General features: G+C 38.6%; 1 pseudogene; it reads left to right on the plus strand.

The window, feature by feature from the left end:
• The first annotated feature begins 3,673 nt into the window (after nt 1–3,673).
• On the plus strand, nt 3,674–7,058 carry LOC149750257 (small ribosomal subunit protein eS6 pseudogene; annotated as a pseudogene).
• Nucleotides 7,059–10,793: the final 3,735 nt, after the last annotated feature.

The following is a 10,793-nucleotide window of genomic DNA, read 5'->3' on the forward strand; positions in this document are numbered from 1 at the left end:
TTTTAAAACTTATCTATTTTGTTTCCTATTTCTTTTACTCATTATTTATTAACTTGGTTTAATCAAACCAATCCTCTCCCTCTCTCTTTCAGTACTTTGCATCTTCTGTTATCTTTTGAATCTTTCATAATTTAATCCTTCAAAGAAAACACCCCTGATTAACATGACCCTAATACTCCAGAGGGTTTTTTTTTTATCCACACTGTTCTGACACTCTCATGGTCATAGTCTGGATTGCCATTTATTCTGTTACTGTTTATGATCTGGGACACTTTATTTCTCAAATTAAATTGTAAGCTCTGTTGAGTAGAGTCAATATTTTCAACTTTGAAGTCTTCAAAAAATCCTAACAGAGTCTTATGCATAAATAAATGGCTCAGAAATGTTTTTCATTTGCTTTCCTTCTTTCACAGAGAAGTAATTCAGTGAAATAAAAGAGTACTACATTGTCTTGGATCCTGAGTTTCCTGCCTAAATTCTGTATGCTGAGTGATTAATTTACATCTGAGTCTCAGTTTTTCCATCTGTAAAATGGAATGTAAATGGAGAGTAAAATGTAAAATGGAGAGTAAAAATGTCTAACTTGCTAATAATGATTAGAACCAGGCAAGTAAAACATACAGCCACGGCAGGCATTTGGTACCTGGCATGTGCTTTCAACATTGATAAAAGCAATGTGGCAATTAAAAACTAGGCTTATTCCATTGTATATATGTGCCACATCTTCTCAGCCATAAAAAGAAATGAAATAGATTTATTTGTCACTCTGTCATACAGAGTGAAGAAAGTCAGAAGAAGAAAAACAAATACCTTATGCTAACACATATATATGGAATCTAAAAAAAAAAAAAAAAATGGTCATGAAGAACCTAGGGGCAAGACGGGAATAAAGATTCAGACCTATTAGAGAATGGACTTCAGGACATGGGGAGGGGGAAGGGTAAGCTGGGACGAAGTGAGAGAGTGGCATGGACATATACACACTACCAAATGTAAAACAGCTAGTGGGAAGCAGCCGCATAGCACAGAGAGATCAGCTAGGTGTTTTGTGACCACCTAGAGGGGTGGGATAGGGAGGGTGGGAGGGAGGGAGACACAAGAGGGAGGAGATATGGGGATATATGTATATGTATAGCTGATTCACTTTGTTATAAAGCAGAAACTAACACACACTTGTAAAGCAGTTATACTCTAATAAAGATGTTTAAAAAAACAAAAAAAAAACTAGGCTTAGAGTTTTTGTTTTAGAAATAAAGGAAAAGGGAGAATGGAAGCCATTTAAATGGTTACAAAAGGTATTTCAGATTCTAACTATTTTTATTACAATGTCATATCTAACTCTTCCTTATCAGTGCCTTTTTTTCCTTGGAACTCTCACCATTTTTTTCAGGGGAAATATACAGCAACAAACAGAAAGTGTGACACACAGATGTGCACAAACACACACACATATACACACCAAATATTATTTCTTATTTTATAAAAATGTCTGTCATCTTACACTGAAAAACAGAGGAATAATGTCAAGATGCAATTTACTGAAAGTCAATATTTAATGTTTAATATTAAAATAGAAGAAAGATGAAAGGGCTCTACTCTAAGTCATTGCTTCAGTTTGAAATTAAGTGGGAAACCTTGGAAGCTACTTTTACTCTTACTAGGTTCACATTTTGTAGCAGTTAACCAGAGAAAAGTAATGCAAAATGTTATATGCTGATTTTTCCTTCTCCACAAACTACTGAGATAATTCTCTTTGTAAAAGTAAAAATCTAACCATCAGTAAAGTTTAACCAGAGAAATGATACGAATAGGTAAAAAGCAATATTTCAACTTCTTGAAATTTATTAAAGTGGAGATTCATTTTCTACATCATCTTTAATGAGGAAATATTTAATTTAAATAAATATATTCTAAATAGAGCAAGTCAACAGATGTATCAGAGTAAATTAAAAAGTTGCATATTCTTGGGCTTCCCCCTTGGCAGTTTTATTTTTGGATTTGCCCTCTATGGGTGACTGAATAATTTTCAGTCTTTATAGAGATTTAGAAAAAAAAAGTCTGAAAGGTTATTTCATATGTACTGAGGAAATTATGTGTATCATCAAAGTCTAGCCAGGAAACAGAAACCACCTGAGTAGTTAAAGAGACTTTAATGCAGAAAATTGATTCCGTGGGTGATGAAAGAGCTGAGACACCAAACAAGGGACACTGGGGCAATCCAAAGATTAACAACAGCAGGAAGCCACCCTCGCCCACAACTGACGGGATAAAAGGCAAAGGCAGTGTTCCTAGCACTAGTGGAAGCTGGAACCATAGTTTGGCCCACCTGCCAAGAGTTGGATTCATAAAGCTGCTGGCAGGGAAGGAGGGAGATACCCTGGCTTATTCCTCCCTATTGCCCCCTCCACAATCCAGTCTGAAAAGCATGGGAACCAGAGCTGCCTCTTGACACAGAGCAGAGCAGGGGGAGGGCAGGGAAGGGGTGTGAGAGCAAGCAGATCCAGGACACATACATCATATAATTACCTGCTACGGTGGGGCTGGTGGAAGGGAGTGAGGACTGGTAGTGAAGAAAGGAACGTGGAATGAGCTGTAGCATTTATATTTTGGTAGAGGATATAAAATGGACCCTGAAGCTTTTATTCTTTTACGGGAAAATAATCAACGTGTTTGGGACCTATTCTGTCTCTTGATTTTTGCATTACACACTAGGCTTATCAATGCCGCTACAGTCTCGTTTCTAGGTGGACACCTGGGAGCAGGGGCCACAACATTACCCTGTCTCACAACAAACTTCTGGTATTCCAGTATGATATCACAATGTTCTAGTGTTTTGCATACACACACACACACACACACACACACACACACATTTTAACTGACAGAAACATGATAGAACGTAAAATGTGATGGCTTCAGGACCAGCTTTGTAAATTGTGCAACATAAGTTGTGATCCCAATGTTCTGTGAGAGTGTAAGATTCAAATCTATTCATCAAGACACTCTTTTTAAAGTAAATTTATTTATTTATTTATGGCTGTGTTGGGTCTTTGTTGCTGCTCCCAGACTTTCTCTAGTTGTAGCAAGCGGGGGCTACTCTTCATTGAGGTGCGTGGGCTTCTCATTGTTGTGGCTTCTCTTTGTTGTGGAGCACGGGCTCTAGGCACAGGCTCAGTAGTTGTGGCTCATGGGCTCTAGATTGTAGGCTCAGTAGTTGTGGTGCATAGGCTTAGTTGCTCCGTGGTATGTGGGATCTTCCCGGACCAGGGCTCGAACCCATGTCCCCTGCATTGGCAGGCAGATTCTAAACCACTGAGCCACCAGGGAAATCCCAAGACACTTTTAATATAACGAAAACTTTTATGGGTCAGGGGAAGACGTATCACAATGAGGTCAGATTTTGCTTCCCAAGCTATTTGGTCAAGAGGCCACACACCCCAGCTACTGACGGTTTTGCTGAAGCCAACAGAAACAGGTTGGATGGGAGAGGAGAGAATGTGACCGCATTAGACCATGGGTGGGGGCAGAGAAGGACCCATTAGGACCTCCAGCTGTTCCTATTCACTGAAGTTAGGGACTGACTCCTGTCTGGTGTGCAAAACCATTAAGGGGATATTACCCTTCATCTGATCTTGACAAGAGAATATTTTATGATTAAAATAAAAAGACAAACTGATTAAGCTGCATCTGGGTTAACTTTCCTAAATAACAAATTGGCAGACAGCCTGGAAACAATGTAAATTCTGCTGCATTAAAATTACAATCACAGCTGATTTTTCTTCTACCTAGTTGGCTACTGAGAAATAAAATTTTGATGGTTGTATGCCTCATGTAGAAAGGCAACATATAGTAAATTTTCACAGGAATTCCCATAGATGGGACTGGAGGTAACCACATAGGAAAACGGGGAGCCAGGAGAAAAAGCTACAGCGAGTACTGGCCGTGTCCAGAGCACCTTCATACTCACAACACTGTTCTATTAAAAGGTCAAGAAAGGAGGCTTGCCAAGAACCCCTTTTTTTGGAAAGGTAAATACAGGAGTTTATTTGCATATTAAGTAATCATAGAAACATTTTACAGTATAGCTTTCATTCACTAAAAACTGGTACATGATAGTTTATTTGCATAAGCATTTTTCTTCCCCAACTGAACTCAGAACCCAGGGAACATGTTGCAAGAAAAATAACAATAAAATATTTTCTCTGCCAACTTTGAAAAAAAGCCAAAGGAGTAACATCGTGGTGTGTTTGTTTGGCATCAAATGTGTTTTGACTTATTGTCTTTAGAAAGGGGCTAAAGGTTAAAAAAAAAAAGGGAAAATAAGTCAAAATTGACTTTGTTTCAAGTCATTATGTACAACAGTAGTTTGGGACCATGCAAGACAGAAAAGTTTGGAAGGAGAGGTCATAAGAGAAAGGTAAGACGACTTCATTTTGAAAGATGTCCAACACATACTTAGAAATATAAGATTGGCTCCCTCTTTCACAAGGCATCTCAGAGGAAAAGCAGCTCCTTCAGGATGAAGACAGGTATCTTCTTCCCCGTCACTAGCTGCCAGAAACTCACTGAAATAGACAATGAACAAAAACTTCATGCCTTTGTTAAGAAGCCTATGGACACAGAAGTTGCTGATGATGCTCTGAGTGAAAAGTGGAAGGGTTATGTGGTTTGAATCGGTGGTGGGAATGACAAACAAGGTTTCCCTATGATCCAGTGTGTCCTGATCCATGGTCATGTTCATCTGCTACTGAGTAGGGGGTTTTCCTGTGATAGACCAAGGAGAATAGGAGAAAGAAATGGTAATTTGAGTGTTCTTAACTTGGTTATTTTTTAAAAGGGAGAGTAGGAAATTCCTGGAAGGATACTGCCGTGCCTCATTGCTTAGGCCCCCAAAAGCTAAAAGCATCTGTAAAGTTTTCAATCTCTCTAAAAAGATGATGTCCATCAAGATGCTGTTAGAAAATCACTGCACAAAGAAATTAAGAAACCCAGAACCAGAGTGCCCAAATTCTATGTCCTGTTACTCCATGCATTCTACACATTGCTCTGAAGAAACAGCTTACTAATAAAAATAAGGAAGAGGTTGAAGAATACGCTAAACTTTTGGCCAAGAAAATGGAAGACCAAGGAGAAATGCCAGGAACATTTCCAAGAGACAGAGGCTACTCTCTCTAAGAGCTTCTATGCTAGTCTGAGTCAAGTCAAAAATAAGATTTTCTAAGAGTAACAAATAAATAAGATCAGATTTTAAAAAAAAAGAAAGAAAATATGGTATCAAAGCTTGGATAAAAATCAGGAGTGAAAATGTAAATTCTTTGCAAACACAGATAACATAAAGTTAGAAGAGAAACAATGGGCAAAAAGGTTTGAACCACATATAAGAAACAAAAGATTGGTTTCCAGTAAACTTCTACCAATTAATAAGAAAAAGGCAAAGACTGAACAAGAATTTCACAGAGGAGGAAACAAAAATGATCAATAAACATAAGGAAAGACACTCAGTCCATTAATAGCCAAGGGAATGGATATTAAAAGCACAATATATATCATTTTATACCCTTCAGGTTGGCAACGAAATTTTTTTAAATTTGATGATGTCAAAGTATTGTGTAAACAGGTTCAAGTGGCCACACACTTCACATGCCAGGCTCTCTTGAGCAGCTTTTCCTGGGAAACATTCAAGGGATGGGAGCAGGTACCCTGGAGCACCTCACAGCAATCTAGTAGAGCCCAACTCTGGGGTCGAGGAAAGCAACTCAGATCCTTGGGCTATGATGCTTTTATGCAGCGGGATTGAGAAAGGCCAACCCCTTCTGTGCGGGGATTAAAAGCCAAGTTTCAATAGCAACATCATATGCAGAACCTTTGCTACAGTTCTAAGCTGCCAGTTTGGTGTTCACAGTTGGAAGGAATGCCCTTTCTTGGGAGTCAGATAGGTGCACGTAGTGGCAAGTCGGCAAAGAATCTGCCCCCGTGCTTTCATAATTGAAGCAGTGGCCCCTCAACTGGCATGATGGAGTGAGGAACTGGGGTCCAAGCCTTGAGACTGCCAAGTATTGGTGGCCTTAAACATAGGTCATAGCCAGTTTCCATGGAGCTTTGCAGGAGCCCTGCTCTCTTTGGGAAGCCAATCTACAGGAGATCAGTTTTGGACAAGTTAACCCTTCCTTACCTCTCAAAGGATTAGCAAGAGTTTGGGGAAAATGGTGGTTTCATACAACACCAACAGAGGTTTTACATTTTACAGCTGTTTTGGTGGGGAGTGGCGTGGGCAAGTGACCTACTTCCTGTTCTCTGACAATGCCCCAAAGAGATTACAAGACCCCACAGAAGAATGGCTACAAGTTTCCAGTCTCTCCAAAGACCTCTATGCCTAAAACTTAATCAAAAAAGCTGTAGAGTTACCCAGACCTGAATGGAATGTGTGGCTTGGACAATGGACATTTCAGTACTAACTAGTGGAAACAGATAACCACTATCCATAGATCTCAAGAACCCCTTGAAGCTTGTTTATAATATTGGATCCCTGGTGCAACCTTGAAGAGGAAGAGCTTAAAGAATGATGAATGAGCTGCCCAGCAGCCCAATGGGAAGGGAAGAGTTGGACATCGAGTTGATTTAAAGAAAATAAAGAATTGCTATGTTTCTCACAAAAACATTTTAATTTACAAAGTTCAAGTCCAGGAAAATTTTCTCTTACTTTATCTTTTAACATATTATATCGTATTCAAGGGAAAAAAATATTGCTTTAAAAGTTCTGTGATTTGCTAAAATTTCATAGTGGTTGTGAGCATTTGAGGTAAAACCAACTAGGTTTCAAATTACTCCATGATAAGTGCTTGAGGTATGATTTTTAATTTTTTAAGCTATAGTTTCTACAAGTGTAAAATAGGGATTGTTATTAATCACTAAGATTAATGAGACAATGTTTATAAAGCACCTATTAGCACACTGATCTCAATCACTGGTACTTTAAGGATAATATTCACATTATACGAAACTGAGAAAATAAAAAAGGGGAAAAGATCACCCATAAACTGATCACCCTAGCACAAGTACCATCATTTTGGATACTTTCCTTTTGAGGTAGGTTTTTAACTTTAGGGATTGTTTTGTTATAGTTGCCATGTCAGCTTCACAAGGGTAGAACCTCAGCACCTTTCATAGTTAATGATAAAAATATTACTGAAATTTTGGGAATTCCCTGGTGGTCCAGTGGTTGGGACTCCACACTTTTGCTGCCGAGGGCCCAGGTTCAGTCCCTGGTTAGGGAACGAGGATGCCCACAAGCTGTGCAGCACAGCCAAAAAAATCCAAAAACCTGAATTTTTGAATTAATCAATAAGTTGGAGTTAGTTTGTATTTTTTCATATTTGGTCTGGTAAAAAAATGCAAGAAGCTCTCAAATAGGCAGAAATGTTCTTTTAAAAACATATTTGATATTGTTTTTCCAAAAAAAATGAAGACTTTCATTTTTAAGTTGCCTATATCATTTCAAAATATTTCAAAAGCATGATTAGGCAACCTGAAATGTGTCAAGAATATTCTTCAACTCATTTTTAAGCACTCCACTTTTAAGCTTTTCATTATTGTTCCTAATACATGTAAATAAAGATACTTTTTTTAAAGTGGTATTGTATACGAAGAATCCAATTGCTTTATATATTTGAAAGGGCAGTTCCTCTTTTTTTTTTTTTGTCTCTTTAAAAATAAAATGGCCATATGCATGTGGAATTGCTGGCTTACTTAAGATTCTTGAAACGTGTTTTTTTCCCCAAGGATTTCCTCATATCCTTTCCGAGCCCAGTAAAGTTACTGCTTCAGCAAAAGGCACATCATTGCTTGCCATTATGCTCATTTTGTACTTTCCTAGATAGTGTTCATTTCCTTCCTATCATTAGTTAAGAGATGACTCAAGAGCAGCTTAGGTAGCCTATCCTCCAGCTCAGTACTCATTTAGAGTACCTGTGATACGTGGACAAGAGGAAGCTAACTTTTAAACCCATAAACTGAATCTGGGGGAGTTAGGGCAATCTCTAGAAGACATTCTGGGCCTCAGTCGGGAATATAGGCTTGCTGGCGACCCATCTCTTGACACTCTTTCCCATGTGCTTCCACACGTGCCCTGACTAAATCTTTCAGCAGAGACTAGCCAGGTCTCCTCCTTCTTCCTCTGGTTTAATGATAACTTAGCACCCCAGTGAGATTCATTTTCCCCCATGTTGGTAAGTCTCAATAATATCACAGACAAAACCAACATGTACAATCATCCTTGATCCATACATTATTCCTCTTCATTCTTCATTTGTTAGTCTATTTGACTATTTTACTTATAATTGGCAGCTTTAACAACAGATTCTTGGGGGAAAATACAAATTAAATTTTGGTTTTAGATTTCATCATTGAATCCTGATTGAATAAAAATTCAAAGTTTCATGTACTTAGAGAAAGCACTATTAGAATTTCATTTTGCAGAATATATCCAAGTAATAGCTGAAATAAGTCCTTATAAACTGGCTCATTTCAGAAATACTGGAAAAACAAAAAGTAGGTACAGAGAAAAAAAATTAAATCAGTAAATAGAAGCTGTTTTCAAGTGATATGTATAACAAACATAACTACTCTTATAACTTGAAAATTAATAATAGTAACTAAAAATAAACAACTAATCTGTAGAACATTTCTTTAAGATAAGGCATCTAACAAACTTCTACTTCTTTCTACCCACCCACCCCCTGCCCTTCATCATTTTGTTAATACAGTGTAAATGTTTAGTTTCACCTACTTGAGACTAAAACATTATTTTGAACATTTGGTGCTTTCTCTTAAGAATCATTTTGACATTTGTGTTGCACATTATAATTAAAATTAAAATAATTTTTTGACCTCTGTTTAACTGAAATGTTTAAATGAAAACAATGCTAGTTTCAGTTAAACACTAGTGTTGTTGCCCTATGACTACTTCACTCTTCAATTCTTAATTCTGATTCCTTTCTCAGTTTTCATGTACAGGCATACCTTGTTTTATTGTGCTTCACAGATACTGCGTTTTCACAAGTTGAAGGTTTATAGCAACCCAATGTAGAGTAAGTTTCTAGGTGCTATTTTTCCAACAGCATTTGCTCACTTTGTGTCCCTGAGCCACATTTTGGTAATTCTTGCAATATTTCACTTTTTCATTATTACTATATTTGTTATGGTGATCTGTGGTCAGTGATCTTTGATACTACTATTGTAATTGTTTTGGGGCACCACAAACTGTGCCCATGTAAGACAGTGAACTTAACTGATAAATGTTGCTTATGTTTGGATAGCTTACCCATCAGCCACTTTCCAGTCGCTTTCCCTCTCCTCATGCCTCTCTATTCCCTGAGACACAACAATATTGAAATTAGGCCAGTTAATAACCCTACAATGGCCTCTAAGTGTTCAAGTGAAAGCAAGAGTTGCATGTCTCTCACTTTAAATCAAAAACTGGAAATGATTAAGCTTAGTGAGGGAAGGATGTGGAATGTCAAGATAGGCCAAAAGCTAGGTCTCTTGTGCTAAACAGTTAGCCAAGTTGTGAACGCAAAGGAAAAGTTCTTGAAAGAAATTAAAAGTGCTGCTCCAGTGAACACACAAATGATAGGAAAGCGAGACAGCCTGATTGCTGATATGGAGAAAGTTGTAGTGGTCTGGACAGAAGATCATATCAGCCACACATCTCCTTAAGCCAAAGCCTAATCCATAGCAAGGCCCTAACTCTCTTCAATTCTAGGAAGGCTGAAAGAGGTAAGGAAGCTACAGAAGAAAAGTCTGAAGCTACCAGAAAGTGGTTCACAAGGTTTAAAGAAAGAAGCCAGAAGCCATCTTCATGACATAAAAAGGCAAGGTAAAGCAGCAAGTGCTGATGTGGAAGCTGTAGCAAGTTATTCAGAAGGTCTAGCTAAGATAATGGATGAAGGTGGCTACACTAAACAGTAGATTTTCAATGTGGATAAAACAGCCTTATACTGGCGGCTGATGCCATCGAGGACTTTCATAGTTAGAGAGGAGGAGCCAATGCCTGGCTTCAAAGGACAGGCTGGCTCTCTTGCTAGGGGCTAACGCAGCTGGGGACTTTAAGTTGAAGCCAACGTTCATTTACCATTCTGAAAATCTTAGGGCCCTTAAGAATTATGCCAGGGCTTCCCTGGTGGCACAGTGGTTGAGAGTCTGCCTGCCGATGCAGGGGACACGGGTTCGTGCCCCGGTCCGGGAAGATCACACATGCTGCAGAGCGGCTGGGCCTGTGAGCCATGGCTGCTGAGCCTGCGCGTCTGGAGCCTGTGCTCCGCAACGGGAGAGGCCACAACAGTGAGAGGCCCGCGTACCGCAAAAAAAAAAAATTATGCCAAATATACTCAGCTTATGCCCTCTAAATGGAACAATAAAGCCTGGATGATAGCACATCTTTTTACAACATGGTTTTACTGAATATTTTAAGCCCACTGTGAGACCTACTGCTGAGAGAAAAGATTCCTTTCAAAATGCTACTACTCATTGGCAATGCACCTAGTCACCGAAGAGCTCTGACGGAGATGTACCACAAGATTCATGTTGTCTTGATGCCTGCTAACATAATATCTATTCTTCAGCCCATTCATCAAGGAGTAATTTCAACTTCAAGTCTTATTATTTAAGAAATACATTTTGTAAGGCTATAGCTGCCAGAGTGATTCCTCTGATGAACCTGGGCAAAGTAAATTGAAAACCTTCTGGAAAGTTTCCCAACTTTACATATCATTAAGGACGTTCACGATTAATGGGAA

Source organism: Delphinapterus leucas, chromosome 2 (genome assembly GCF_059928025.1).
Source record: "Delphinapterus leucas isolate spDelLeu-1000000601 "Yukka" chromosome 2, BTC_Dleu_Yukka2, whole genome shotgun sequence".
NCBI classification, from domain to species: domain Eukaryota; kingdom Metazoa; phylum Chordata; class Mammalia; order Artiodactyla; family Monodontidae; genus Delphinapterus; species Delphinapterus leucas.